General features: G+C 42.7%; 1 protein-coding gene across 3 annotated transcripts in view; it reads right to left on the bottom strand.

Moving 5' to 3' along the window:
- Window positions 1-16,268, bottom strand: part of LUZP2 (leucine zipper protein 2) — a 353,967-nt gene that overhangs the window by 310,748 nt on the left and 26,951 nt on the right. The gene's annotated exons all lie outside the window — the stretch shown is intronic.

Below are 16,268 nucleotides of genomic sequence, written 5' to 3' on the forward strand. Positions count from 1 at the left end.
TTTTAGTTTTATTTGTTTAAAAGGAAGACAGTGATATTGCATTGGCAGATTCCCCATAGAAACAAAGGGTATGTCTACACTACGAGAGTAGTTCGATTTTACTTAAAGCGAATTTGTGGAACCGATATTACAAAGTCGAACGTGTGTATCCACACTAAGGACAGTAATTCGACTTTGTGACTCCACACTAATGGGGCAAGCGTCGACATTGGAAGCGGTGCACTGTGGGTAGCTATCCCACAGTTCCCGCAGTCCCCACTGCCCATTGGAATTCTGGGTCGAGCCCCCAATGCCTGCTGGGGCCAAAAATGTGTCAAGGGTGGTTTTGGGTAACTGTCGTCATTCAACTCTCACTCCTGCCCTCCCTCCGTGAAAGCGCCGGCGGGCAATCAGTTCGCGCACTTGTCTGGTGATTGACAGCGCGGACGCCACAGCACTGCGAGCATGGAGCCCGCTGCGACCATCGCTGCAGTTATGGCCGTTGTCAACACCTCGCACCTTATCATCCACCTTTTTCAGAGTCAGATGCTGAGAAATCGGGCGAGGAGGCTACAGCAGCGCGGTGAGGACATTAAGTCTGAGAAGGGCACAGACCTCTCACAAATCACGGGACCCCGCGCCATGGACATCATGGTGGCAATGGGTCATGTTGATGCTGTGGAACGGCGGTTCTGGGCCCAGGAAATAAACACGAACTGGTGGGACCACATAGTGCTGCAGGTCTGGGATGAATCACAGTGGCTGCGAAACTTTCGCATGCGTAAGGGAACTTTCCTGGAACTTTGTGAGTTACTGTCCCCTGCCCTGAAGCGCAAGGACACCCGGATGCGAGCAGCCCTGACTGTCCAGAAGCGAGTGGCCATAGCCCTCTGGAAGCTTGCAACGCCAGACAGCTACCAGTCAGTCGCGAAGCACTTTGGAGTGGGCAAATCTACCGTGGGGGTTGCTGTGATGCAAGTAGCCAACGCAATCGTTGAGCTACTGCTCTCAAAGGTAGTGACCCTGGGAAACGTGCAGGTGATCATAGATGGCTTCGCTGCGATGGGATTCCCAAACTGCGGTGGGGCTACAGATGGAACTCACATCCCTATCCTGGGACCGGACCACCAGGCCAGCCAGTACATTAACCGAAAGGGCTACTTTTCAATGGTGCTGCAAGCACTGGTGGACCATAGGGGACGTTTTACCAACATCAACGTCGGATGGCCGGGCAAGGTTCATGATGCTCGCGTTTTCAAGAACTCTGGTCTGTTTAGACAGCTGCAGGAAGGTATTTACTTCCCAGACCACAAAATAACTGTTGGGGATGTGGAGATGCCTATAGTCATCCTCGGCGACCCAGCCTACCCGCTAATGCCCTGGCTCATGAAGCCCTATACAGGCGCCCTGGACAGTGAAAAAGAACTCTTCAACTACCGTCTGAGCAAGTGCAGAATGGTGGTGGAGTGTGCTTTTGGACGTCTGAAGGGGAAATGGAGAAGCTTACTGACTCGCTCTGATCTCAGCGAAACCAATATCCCCATTGTTATTGCAGCTTGCTGTGTGCTCCACAATCTCTGTGAGAGCAAGGGGGAGACGTTTATGGCGGGGTGGGAGGTTGAGGCAAATCGCCTGGCTATCGATTATGCCCAGCCAGACAACCGGGCAATTAGAAGAGCACAGCGCAATGCGCTGTGCATCCGGGAAGCTTTGAAAGCTAGGTTCCAGAGTGAGCAGGGTAACCTGTGACTATTAAGTTTGTTTAAAGAGAAGCTGAACCTGCCCCCGTTTCTTTACCCAGTTAATGTTGACTATCCTCTCCAGTTACCAACCCCCTTGCCCCTCTTCCAACACACCTTTAACAATAAAATACATGAAACTTTGTTCATTAACACCGTTCTTTATTAAGGATTTCGTGGTAAAGGGTTGAAACTGGGACGCAGACTGTGGTGGGGAGCGGGTGTAGTGATGGAAAGGACGCTTCTAAACTCGAGGAATGCAGGCTCCTGCTCCTAGAGCGGTCCGCAGTGGTGGACTGGTTGTTTCAACGGAGCCTGCCACCCCTCCTTTTCGGGACTCTGTGTGTGGGGGCTATGTGACTTTGTGGCGGGGGTGGGTGGTTACAGATCCCCTGCTGCGTGGCTCTGTCATCCAGGCTAAGGACCGTTGCATAAGATCTGTTTTTCGCCCTCCCCCGCCACAAACTCACATAGCCCCCCCCCCCACAGAACATGAAAACCACCTCCCAGACTGACCAGGGTGCCTAGTGACTGCAATGTGTGTGTGACCTTCTGCTGAACCTGCCCCCATGTCTGTACCCCCTTCCCCCCCTTCTAACACACTCTCCTCTAAAAGAACATGACGGAAACAGTAATTAACAGAAACGTATTTTTTATTAACAACTACACGGTTAGGAAATGAAACTGGGACGGGGGCTTGGGTGAGGTGCTTTTGGAGTGAAGGAAAGGACTTATCAAATCTTTGGGAATGAGAGCCTTCTGGTACTTGAGCAGTCTGCAGGGGTGGAGTGACTGTTTTCATGGCCCCTGCCGCCCCTCCTTCTTGGGACTTTGGGTGAGGGGGGGATGGGACTTTGTGGCGGGGGAGGGCGGTTAGAGATAGACTGCAGCAGGGCTCTGTCCTCCTGCCCTGCAGAACATCTACAAGGCGCCGGAGCGTGTCCGTTTGCTCCCTCATTAGTCCAAGCAGCGTTTGAGTCACCTGCTGGTCTTCCTGCCGCCACCTGTCCTCCCATTCGCTGTGTGATCACTGGTATTGCGACATGTTCTCCCTCCACTGGGTCTGCTGGGCCGCCTCGGCTCGGGAGCAGCCCATAAGTTCTGAGAACATCTCATCCCGTGTCCTTCTCTTTCGTCGCCTGATCTGCGCCAGCCTCTGGGAGGGGGATGCCGGCATAGCTCGGGAGACACTTGCAGCTGTGGGATGGGAAAAAAGGAGTGAATTCCTCAGAAAGATACAGTTTTGCGAACAATGAATATAGTCTTTCTCCATGAACAAGACCATGCACAGCATCTATCACATGCGCACTCAGTACAAGGTCGAATTTTCGGCCTTCCCATTGAGTGCCTGGGGTCTTGCTGTACAGATCACACAAGCGGGGCCGGACAACGGAATTCGGCTAGCAGGCGGACATGGTAAGCCGTAGACTTTTGGCTGCTTAAAGCTTAATTTATAGCAGTGCCCTCCTTTCATGTTCCAAGCAATGCTCCTAGCGTTGGCCAGTTCCTGCTGCCGGCAATCCGGCCAGCATGAACTCTGCCCCTGTCCCACCCCCCTCGCGGCTGTCCCCGGGAAAGATCCCTGCATGCTTCCCCTGTCACTCCTCCACCGCGTGGCTGTAAACGGCCAGTTACAGTTATGTAAAAGAACAGGCAATCAGTCCCAGTACTAACATTCCCCTAATTCAAAGCAGGTCACCATGAGTGATATCACTCTGATGAGGATTTCGGAGACAGAGAAAGACCGCATGCATGCCAGCAAGCACCAGGGCCGTATGCCGCCATGCTTTGCGAGGCAATGATCCCGGAGTACTTGCTGCTAGCCTGGCGCGGAAAAGTTTCCTATCATGGAGGACGCAATAAGGCCGCTGTGCCCAGGAACCTGATGCAAAGGCTTACACAATACCTCCAGGAGACCTTAGTGGAGATGTCCCAGGAGGATTTCTGCTCTATCCCCAGACATATTGACAGAATTTTCCAGTAGCTGCACTGGCAAGGACTAAAAAATAAAGCGCCTAGGGCAAACTAATCATGAAAAACCCATTGTTAAGATACCATGCCTATTCTATTCAAAATAAATCTTTAAAACACTTACCTACTGATCCTTCCCCTGATTCACGGTCCGGGTTACCTCCTTGGGAGGGTTGGTAGGGGATCTCCATGAGGGTGATGAAGAGATCCTGGCTGTCGGGGAAATCAGCGTTGAAAGCGCTGTCGACTGCCTCGTCCTCCTCATCTCCCCCGTCCGCGAACATCTCCGAGGAAGCGGCCGTCAACAATACCCCATCGTCAGAGTCCACGGACAGTGGTGGGGTAGTGGTGGCGGCCGCACCTAGAATGGAATGCAGTGCCTCGTAGAAACGGCATGTCTGGGGCTGGGATCCGGAGCATCCGTTTGACTCTTTGGTCTTCTGGTACCCTTGTCTCAGATCCTGGATTTTCACGCGGCACTGCGTTGCATCCCAGCTGTATCCTCTCTCCGACATGGCTTTGGAGATCTTCTCGTAGATCTTCGCATTCCGTTTTTTCGATCGCAGCTCCGAAAGCACGGACTCATCGCCCCACACAGTGATCAGATCCAAGACTTCCCGATCAGTCCATGCTGGGGCCCTCTTTCTATTCTGCGATTGCATGGTCACCTCTGCTGGAGAGCTCTGCATCGTTGCCAGTGCAGCTGAGCTCGCCACGATGTCCAAACAGGAAATGAGATTCAAACTGGCCAGACAGGAAAAGGAATTCAAATTTTCCCGGGGCTTTTCCTGTGTGGCTGGTCAGAGCATCCGAGCTCGGACGGCTGTCCAGAGTGTCAACAGACTGGTGCACTGTGGGATACCTCCCGGAGCTATTTGCATCGAATTCCATCCACACCTACCCTAATTCGACATGGCCATGTCGAATTTAGCGCTACTCCCCTCGTCGGGGAGGAGTACAGAAATCGATTTAAAGAGACCTCTATGTCGAACTAAATAGCTTCGTTGTGTGGACGGGTGCAAGGTTAATTCGATTTAACGCTGCTAAATTCGACATAACCTCCTAGTGTAGACCAGGCCAAAGAATGGAACAAAAGAATAATAAAGGCACCTCAACTTTTCCTCATTTATGTAGGACAGTCTTATAATATGCATCCAGATATCCTTCAGTCACACAAGCTGAAAATTGTTCCACTTTACTGCAGTTCTGTAACCATATGGGAACCAATCCTGTCTGTGTTCTGTGCACATCCAAAATTCCTGCTGAATGACCCGCCCTGGGAGCGAGTAACCAGTGACCCAGGGCTGGGGCGGCAGGAGGGTGCAGTTGGGCGGGGGGGGGGGGGGGAGAGCACAGGGCAGGCAGTGGGGGCAGCCAAAAATTTTTTTGCTTGAGGCAGCAAAAAAACCTAGAGCCGGCCCTGGCCTTAATATTAACATGCTACTTGAACTTGAGAACATCTCGTTTCTGGCTACTAGTAGCACCATCAGTACTTGCTCACATTGAAATCAACCAGAAGGAATATTGATTTAAAATCCAGGAGTCCAACTTCAATGTTCGAAATGCATAGCTCCTCAGCATGAAGTCACTTAAAAGAATTACATTATCTCCATTACCGCATGAATTCAGCAAAGTGTAAATGTGAAGGTCTCGCTATAGTTCGTTTGACCTGCCAATTTTTTTCACTTGGCTTCTATGGCAATTTCATAGCTCTGAATCTTTGTTGTGATGAAAAATTGCACATATTGTGTGCACAAATGAGATGATTGTGTTTACATAATATATCTAGTGTATCTCCAGTTCTTTCACTTAGAAAATGAGGGAGTTTTTCATTTTGAACACTGAAAATCTAAGTTATGTCCACAGAATGTTATGAAAATAAAAAATTAAAAGATTTTCACATATACTATAATACGGTGTTTATTAAAGGCTAAAATGAATTATTTTAATCAACCAAGGTATATTAAACTACAAAGACTACATGAAAGCACCATCAATGATTTGGCTTAAGTGCAAAGAAGCCAAATAATCAAAGCTATGGTTAAACTATAAGCAAGCCATGTTCTGTTTATATACTGTACCCCACTGTACCTCATGCAGAATCAAAATGAGATCAAAGCCCCATTCTGCTAGGCACTGTACAAACACAGAGTCAGTGTCCCTAAAATCTTACGATATAAATATACAAGATCGACAAAGACTAGAAGGTTTTATAGTTATCCCCTTTTCACAGATGGGAAACTAAGGCACACAATAATTAAATTATTTGCCCCAGATCACAAGGGAAGTCTCTAGCAGAGCTAGGAATTGAACCCAGATATCCTGAGTCCTAGACAAGCACTTTAACCACAAAATCATCCTTCAATTATTGTGCGGTTGAGGTAAAGCTTCAGGATTCTCATGGGTTTGTGTATTCTGTAAATAGAACAAGGGGGAAATACTAATTTAAAGTCAGTCTCTCCAGTACAAGAACATGATAGTTTTCTCAACAGCAGGAGCATAGAAAGGACTCTTTATGGAGATCTCAGATTTACATTGCCTATCCCAACCTTTGCAGGCAATCCAAAGCAAAGTTAATACACCCCTGAGCATATGCATGATCCTAGTGACCCTAATGGGACTCTGGGTAAAGGGATATAGGATAGCAGATTTTAATGCAGGATCAGAGTTATGCAGTTAAAAAAAACACAAACGAACAAAAACCTTACCAAATTAGGGTATTTTGCCGTAGCAGCTGGGAGCTTACTTTCCATCGCAGGGAGACAAACACATACTAACTCTTCTAGATGGGTTTTTATTTGGGCAGCTAGCCCAAGCCTCCACTTGTGACTTCAAGGCTACACTGTTATTTTAGCTCACTAGCTCAAGGAGAGCTAGTGTCTATCTTTCTACCTGTGCTAGGAAACAGTTTAGACATAGCTTTAATGTGAAGTTGCCAGGTTAGTGTAAAAACTTGAATGAATCCAAAAAAAGGAATGGATTTTCTCAAATCATTGTTTGATAACTTTGTTTAAGGGTGGTAACAAATATGTAAAACCATCTAGGAAAGTTATTAGTAATGGGAAATTATCTTATATTGCTATTTTAAGAAATCCATAGAGTTATTTAAGAGTATTTATGTATTTTTCTGTTTGTTTTTTAGTATGGGATTTCAGCCTATGCAGTGGCATGAAATTATATTTGGTGTTAACAGACTTAGCATGATTTCACGGATTGTAGAAAGCAGGATACCTGGGGTGGCAAGGAGAAATTTGGAAATTACAGGAAGTAAATAGTATAGTTTTGTGCTACTTTCAAAATAATTTAATTTGAATTTTCCTATAAATTTTCTTAAGGGAATATGTTAACTGGGAACTTCAAAGTCCTCTTTCATTTTATGTATGGGTGAGATTTTCAAAAGTATGGGAACTGTACTGCTAAGTCACTTGGGTTCTTTTGAAAAATCCGACCTTATACCTGCAATTAAATGGACAACTCATTTGGAAAGAAAGATGGTGGATTTAAAATATATAATTAAGTCAATGAAAAACACCCAGCAAGTTTTTTTTCCCCACTTAACTACATTTGTTTGCAATATAAAAATTGGATACTTCAAATGTGGCATATTTCACATTATGAAACATCATTTTCCTTCCATTTTATTTGTATATTATACAAATGCTGGTGTCTTATCCTGCTAACAAATGCAGTTTTCACTGAAATTCCCAAGCACTGTGTAACTGAATCATGCATTAAGACTGTATCTTACAAACAGAAAAGAGGGTCATCACACACTTTCATTTGTGAGCATGATACCAAAATGCTGTTAATATAACTCAAACTTCAGTGCAGTATATTGTGCTACAGTATCTCTCTCCCCATCTAAGGATCAGAAACAGGAACAGACTCATGTCTAAAGTATGTTGTCATCTGTCTGATGTTATTAAAAGAGCTTCTGTTTCTATACACCCTGTTAGAAGATTTTGGTTATTTCCAATAGGGTATAAAGAAAACAAGGTGCATTGTACAATTTTTTCTACAGCTACCTCAAGTGGAGGGGGGGAACATGATGTGCTTGCAGGCCGGCTGAGCACAAAGGGACAGTTAACAATGACAATAGCACTAGAAGCCCCAGTATGGTATATCTGGGTGGAATGGGACCGGCCTCTTCTCCAAGTATGTTGGTAGGACATTGAGGTGTGGGGGAGAGATCTGACTACACCTGTACTAAACAAATAGGTGCCTCTCCTTACGTTACCTCAGAAGCCCAGGAGAATATCTGTCATAGACTGCATAATAGCCTCTCACAGCCTTGTAAGAGGTGTACCTAACAGTGTCCTCAGCCTATCCATTTTTGTGTTTCTGCACAAGTACGTGTTATGTTGAGGCAAGGTATTGTTATATTCGTCTCAATAATCTCAAATACTTTCTAAGGACCAAATTTCTCAGAGGAACAAACTTTTGCCCGTATGAATAAATCATGGTCTTCTCTCACAAACTGCTGATTCCGTGACACAGCAGACACTTACAAAACTGATTCCCAGTTATAATAGTATGCACGAAGAAATTTTAAAGAAAAAAATATCACCTAAATAAAAACATTTCCTTACAGTTACAGAACTTAAATTTCAGCTTCTGTCTGAACAATGGCTCATGGTGAAAGTAAACTGTCCTTGAAACAAGTAGAAAAGCTTTCCTCTTTGCAGCCATATGAATCTTATTCTTCTAGGTGGCCTATTAACTCAGTACTTTACGCACACCATGGCTGTGCTCACAAAAACACAAAGCTGGAGTCTGTGCTTCACCTCTCCGGTGGCATAGCACAGAAGGAGCTCCCCAGGAGGAAAGGTGGCAAAAGGCAGTCTCCCCATAATTGCCTACATACTCCCTCTTCTACTGCCCAGAATAGCTACAGCCCAAAATGCTACACCCATTCTCCCTCCAGTTCCCAGCCTACTCCCTGTGTCAGATGCTGGGTATGCCAAGGGAATTCTACATCCAAGGCCACTGCTATAACTCCCCAAGCCATATTCTACCATCATTATTGCTAATATGAGATCACAGTAACTCCACTGACACCACAAGAGACTCTGCAGATTTATCTGAGTTGAACTGAGAACAGAAGCTGGCACCCTCGCTTTTTGAGTCATTTGGATGAAGCTCAAACAGCAAGGCACAGGTGATGCCTGGTAAATGGTTGCACATCTAGTGGAGACAACTCCTGTATCCTGTACAAGGTTTGCAATCCAGGGATCCCAACCTGCTCCTTGAAATTCAGGTACCACTAGCAGCCATGAGATCTTTTTTGATCTTCACTTGACAAGATTGTTGCAACCTGTTCTCTCAGATTTGGGCATTAACACAATAACCAGGCTTTTATCAACTCTGTTTTGGATTTCTACATTATAGTCTGAAGAGATCACCTGGAAGGCAAATCAGAAACTTCAGATGCCACAAAATATAGGTGTTCATTTGCTTAGTGATGTGTTTGTGTGTATATATAATTTTATATACACCAGTTGAGTATTAGATTACAGTGACCTCTAGTCTGTTTCCACAAGCAGTTCGAAGTGTTAGTTTTGATCTCTCAAGACCTATTTCGATGCCTGCTGTCTCTCTTAGAGGATACCTCCTTGCTATTCAGGTTCCATCTTGATAGAAAGCCCAACTGAGCTGACTCACTAATGGTGAGTCTTAACGTTTGGCCCTGAACTGTGAAATTCTCTTCTGATCAGCTGAACATAGGAAGACTTACAGGATAAGTTGCAAGGCTTTTGCTTGAATGGTTGGCTTTATCAAAATTCCATGGGTGCAATCCCATCCCATTGACATCAATGGCAATCTTCTCATTGATTTGAAAGGGGCCTGGATTTCACCCTGTCATTATTTATTTATTTAAAGTTCAGTGGGAACAAAATTGTGCATTTAACCTTACTGTGTTTTGTGGGGATAATAATCATTATTACCACCACACCCAAGTTTGTTGTGAGGCTGAATTAATGTAGTTAATATTTATAAACTGTTAAAGATACATGAATAAATTCCAATTCTACTGAAATGAATGGCAAAGCTCCCATTAATTTTAATGAGACCAGGATTTTGGTGTATAAAGCATAAGTGCTAAGTATTATTATGCAGTTGTCATTTTTGAGATAGTATTTCTTGTTAAGTGACACATACATTGTGTTATGGAATGAGAGATTAGGATTGTTTTATAAAAAAGATTCATATGGTATGTTGGGGAATATCATTGGCTAGTGCTTTTCCAAAGTATTTTGTTTTTAATGGAAGGATCTTTTCAATGTAATGTATATAATTTTGAGGACTATGTAGCACTATTATAATGGAGATTTTATGAAGTCTTGAAGATGGTACCAAATAGAATAGTTTATTACTCTGAAAAACCTCAGTTACTTGAATACAAACATTTAATCATTTATGAAAAGGGCATGATAATCTGTCTTATTTTTTACAAGACAAGATGAACACATGGACATGTCTAGTGGATACCACCCCTTTCCAAATCTTTCATAAACACCATTATTATTTATTATATCCATCTCTTCCTTTCATAATGGTTTAAGATGCCCTGCAGCAATTTTCATACATTTATTCTTATGCAGAATTTGTTTCATGTATTCTATATCTCCTTTTCAATGAAATGTTGAATTCCTTAGTAATCAGGCACAGCAGTTTGACAAGAAGGGTGGGTTTTTTTTCTTAACAATAGGTTCATAAAAGCTTAAAGAAATCCTGTTTTGAACTACATACCTCTAGGGACAATTTTGAAATCGTGCAAGCTGCAACCCATATATTATCAACCTCTATACAAACACCAGCTAAGTAAAAATAATTGTATGGTTTTCATTCACAACAGCATCTCTCTCCTGTAATATACTTTTTGTCCTGAAAATCATATGTTTAATGTAAAATACTGCCAAGTTTCACATGTTGGAAAAAAATTCTACACCCCACAATGACTGAATACTTAATGATGCAAAATTGTTTTCTAAGATTAAAAAAAAAAAAATCAAAGGAGCCTAAGGAAGTTAGGCACCCAAATCTCATTAAAATTCAACAGTTGGGAATCTAACTCATTTATGCTCCTTTAAAAACCCTGGTTACTATTATTAAAGTATTTCAACATACCAGGATAAAATTAGTGGTTTTAAGAGTGCATTTGTAAGTGATCAAATGGTCCCTTCCGCCTTTCATTTTAAACTAGACTGCATGTCAGAACATGTCATCATGCTCCAGCTTCTCAGTGATACTCCAAACACAAAAATCATCTCCAAAGGAAAAACTGCACAAGGCAAGAAAGGAACCATCTGTTTTGAAATGTATGGCAGATGCTGTCTCATTGTGATCTACTTCACTGGAACCAGATTATTAAACTTGTAATTCCTAACTATTTCTTTTTAATTAAACAAAAATTTTGCTTGCTTGTCAGAGAGTTAAAAGTCACAGCCCTGCAATAAGAATTACAATAAAAAGGCAACAAGAAATGAAATCTCCTGTGCAGTTAAAATGAAATGAAATTTACGAGGCATTCTCAAGTGTATTTCAAGAACATTTTTACAACTATATTGTTTTAATCTAACAACTGCTAATGTTCTGAGTTCACTACAGGAGAAAATTGACAACCTACCTGACATTTTGTAATCCAGTTCTTTGCTCTTATTCTAGTTTGTGTGCTCAAAATATAATTAGATTCACTTAGGTCCTCAAGTAGTCCTTTTTAATAATGGCTTATGATTATGTTTATGCTGTAACTTTATACTCACAAAATTAGTTTAAGAGTACAAAACTCCTGAATTTAACTCTAGAGTATATATAAATGTGTATGTGACTAGCATTTTACTATTACCACTGCTAAAGTTAGGGCCCAGTTCTGCTCTATGCTCTATTATTAAATGGTGCATGAACTGGAATCCAGGTTTTTCCCCCTTCCAGGTGAGTATCCTAGCCACCAGACTGGAGTCATTCATTCTCTGTCTCTGGCCCAATGACTACTGATGTATTTCATACAGAGTGGTACAGTTTCAACAGCGGAGATTGAGAGACACCCACCCCCGAATACCCCTTAGTCCAGTAGTTAGGGCACTCATCTCTGCTCTGGAGAAAGGACTTTAACCCAGGTCTCCCTTCTCCCAAGTGAATGCCTTAACCACTACGTTAAGTGTTAAAGGAGGCACCAACAAGTGTGTTTTCTGAATCCAGACTTTTATTTCCTTTGCTTTTATTAAAAATACCCCAAACAATGTTTTGTTTGACCCAAAATTAAAGGGTTTTTTTGTTTTTGTTTTTTACTTGTCTTGCAAACGGATTCAAACGGTGCTTTTATCATGTGGGCCAATATCTGTCCCTAAATGAAATCCAACCAAGTTTCATCTGTGTCCAAAATCCAAGACAAGAACTTTTAGCTCAGGAGGTGAAAAGGCAAAGCCATTTTTATCAAAGAGAATGAAATAGGTACAGTAAATGTTCTTGAATGGTAATGATTGATATGTTACTAAATGGAGCCTTAATCCCTCTTTTATATGAAGGAAACCAAGTGCCCAGTCCTGCAAACAATTACTACTGTGTATACACTTATTCCTGCACGTAGTTCCATTGACATCATTAGGTCTCCGAGCAGAAGGAAGACTAAGTACAGATTGCAGGTTCCAGCCCATAATGAGTAAAATGGTTTATTGAGAAGAGTGATTTTTTTAAAAAAATAAGTAATTGAAAAGTAATGAAAACGGGTGAATCTACACATGTAGCTACACGAGGACGTTTCTACTAGATCTCCAGAAAAGCTTTGAAATGAGAAAGATGTCAACAGCAACATCATGCACCCAGTAAGTATCCCTTGTGGCTAATATTGAAAGTAACGTGGGTGCCATGAACTAGTTTGCTCAGTGATCTGTGCTGATGGTAAAAAGATGAATGGCTATGTGGATAGCAATGCTTAGCATGTATGACAGGGAGTCTAGTTTAACATTCCATGTAAGGTGTTTTGCAAGTGACATCTTCAGTTACTGATTTCCTGAGCTGTTTTCATAAACCTAGATAAAAGCAGTTACTTCTGTTACCAGCAAATGGGTTAATTCACACAGAAAACCTAGCTGGGAGAAATTCTTCCTTCAAGAGATGAGGGCATGGCTTATCCAAGCAAAAGAAAGCTTCTAGTGGGATAAACTGTCATCATTTTCCTGCAAGTATTTTGGAGGAAAACATGCTCATCTTCTTCACCCAGAAACTGCCCATCCTATCCACTCTCAATGTATGGAAACCCAGTGCCCTTGCTGAGGAAGAGAGTCCTGTGGAGGGTGCCTTTTGGGCATGGATTGAGGCATACGCTCCTCTTCTCAGTGTCTGGCCCTAATTATCATTTGACAAGAATGGAGGAAGTGATTCTGACCCTTGTGCAGTTATACTGGGAAAACTTTAGGCATTCAAATGTATTTTGGGAGTTTGATTTACCTTGTGTTGCCTAAAGATCCATCATGGACTAGGTACATACTTGTTGAGTAGTTGAGTTTATCTTTAGTATGGACCCACTTCCTGTACCAAATTATGAAAGTTTGCCAAGATTGAACATGTTTCTCACTTCTCCCCCATATACTGCAGTTTCCTACTTCTGGTACTATATTAGCCCTGCTGACAGCTTCAATTTGTAAAGTGCAGTCAGTATTATTTAGTGGCACATATACTTAAAGTCAATAGATCTACCCATTGCATCATAGTGCCTTTTTAAACAAATATGGCTAATGCATTCCTCTGGGCATTTAGAACAGGGGGATCACCCCCTCTTTCGGAAAACCTGCAGAAGGAGGCTATGTTCCTATATGCAAAAGTCTCTCCATGGCAGTTCATGTCTTACTCTTAGAAGAGCTCAGGAGGGCTTGCCTCCCTGCAGCAGAAGCCACAGGTCTATCTCTGAATTCCACAGATATTCTGGCATCTGCAAAACCAATCTGCACAGAGATCCTGTGCCTCTTTATTACATCAGGAATGCCATTACTACCTCCCCACGTGGCCACGTATCCTAGCAGGTAGCTCCAGTGTGGACGGAAGACTATGGAAAGGTAACAAGTCAGCCGGTACTACATTTCCATAGTGAATTCTGTGGGGTAGGTAGACCTGGCCACTCTCCTTGTGCAGATCCCCAAACCTGAAGAGAGTAGGCTTTCACAGGGCTGGCTAATCCCTCTTTTCACACAGGAGGTGAGAGATCCATATGGAGAGGGGCACAAGTTTTTCCACCTCTGTCCCCCAACAGAAAATTGAGCTGAAGTTCTTCTGATAGAGCATCTGGATATTCAAGGACATTCCAATACAGTGGCTGGGAATCAAGCTGAAAATCTTTTTTTTTAAACCCATAAATAAGAGTCCCTTGTTCCCAGATCCCTAGATTTTTTTCCACCAATGCTCTATTCCAATGTTGGCTAGTTATCAGTTGTTCTGCAAATGCTGATGCCTTTACTCTCTAACTCTGCTTCTACTAATAACTCTACCACATGGTGACAGCTGTATTTCTGCAAGTAACTTTTTCTGCATGACTTCCTTTTTTCAGACCGCACATGGACAGATCTCTCATATCCACCTATCAAAATTCTTCAAATTTAAAAGATCCAAGATATTTGTATATGCTCTTTCCCTCCTTCCACAGCAGCATAAACATCAATCTTAAGGGATGGGAAGAAGGATAAACAAGCTACATTTCTTTGTAGGCCTACTGTTTCAGCTTAGCTTGATTTAGTAAGTTCTTCAACTGTGCATGCCCCACCTGATGCAACAGTTACTTACATGGTTACATCCTTGCTTCAGACAGTATTTTTCTTCTCTCTCTGCACTCTACCCAACATATATGCCCCATCACTCCACATTTTTCTTCAAGGTTCAGCCACACATCTGAAATGTCTTTATACCCATATAACAATGCATGTACCTGTATTGTGGAGGGAAATCTCGGGGATTTCAGTTTTCACCTGGCAACATAAATTGGCATTTCCAATTGAAACAATAGGTTCTGGTTTTCTGCTGCTCAAGGTGAAAGCATGTGAATAATTACCAGGCAGATTACACCAGCTTGGTAGCGAACATGTTACCAACAACAATATGGTTATCAAAATAGAAGAAAACTTGACTAATAATCAACACATACAAATTTGCACATATCCATGCAATTTATAATTCACATAGAAAAAATTTCCAACTCCCTTAGATAAGTATTCACAATGTCAGAACTTCACAAGGAGGGTCAGATTTCAGGAGGGACCTATTTGGTATGACATCAGCAGCTCAGGAGTACAAGCTGGGCCAGGCTGCTACCAAATAAACACAGGCCTCTCAGCATGTAATACTCAAAGTGTCCATGTTCAGTAAAGATCTCTGACCTACAACAATGCCTGTTTGCATGCTGCATCACTTATTGCTAATGAAACACTAAGTATTCTACTTGTGATAGGGAATAAATAGATACATTTATTTATTTACTCTTAACTAAGGAACAACTGGCAAGATGAAAATGGTGAGCCCTGTCATTCTATATGCATGCGCACATACACAGTGCGACATTCTATTCTGCGATCTAATCCATCTTCACCAGTACCTAATCCCCTGTTGGAGGAGAACTCCCTGCTAGTGCATCTATTCCAGATCTGGGCCCTGTCCTTCCACTTGTACAAGATACGTTGCTGACAGGCGGTAGCAGGGAAGTGGTATAGCATCGCTCCACTCTGGTAGGCCTGCCCACCACTGGTTTAGGGGCCATTATGCCACATGCATTTTCAGAGAGAGCCTGGCCTTGAGAATCATAGCACCACAAGCGAATCTGCCCTTATAGATGTCCCATCTATATAGATTTTTGTAGCATTCCCATCATTATATCATCTGTATGCCTAGGTCTCTTGATTTTTATCTATTAAGTAGTTGGTTAAAACAAATCATGTGACGTCAAGTAGAAGGCTAGATCCTGGCAAAAATCAGCCGTGCAACAACAATTTAGACCAGCTGAGAATCTGGCCTAATAAATGCCAATTCCTTCAATCATTAGGAGATGGCACATGCTCAGGAAAACAGAACATGATGGATATCACTATGTCCAGCATAAAGCAGCACATTCTGCCAGTTCCCATTTAACCTCATCTCTATCCATATATCATTAAGTCCTAATACTGAAGGAGCACTGTGCTCCTGCCTGCTATGAAACAAACAGGGATGCAAAGAGAAGGAGCTGTAGATGTGGGACAGAGAGAACAGGAGGGAGGCTGGGGTAAGTATTGCTAGTAATCATAACATAAAAAAAGTTTATTTTTGGGACCATGAAGATGCAGAACAGTGATAGTCCAACGTGAGACTGCAATCCCAGGCATTTATTTTGGAGCAAGATGAAAAACATGACAATTGAAAAGGCAAAGAAAAATATGCTCACTAATAAGTCCTTATTTACAGTTAACAGGCCAGATTCTCAGGTGGTGTACATTTACAGGTATCACCTAACGATCTGGGCCAAATCTATCACATGATATCTGAAATACTGTGCCACATCTTATTTCTTATACTTAGGGTATGTCTACACTACGAGAGTAGTTCGATTTTAGTTAAATCGAA

The sequence above is a fragment of the Terrapene carolina genome, unplaced genomic scaffold (assembly GCF_002925995.2).
Source record: "Terrapene carolina triunguis isolate 2854851 unplaced genomic scaffold, T_m_triunguis-2.0 Scaffold96, whole genome shotgun sequence".
Classification (NCBI taxonomy): domain Eukaryota; kingdom Metazoa; phylum Chordata; order Testudines; family Emydidae; genus Terrapene; species Terrapene triunguis.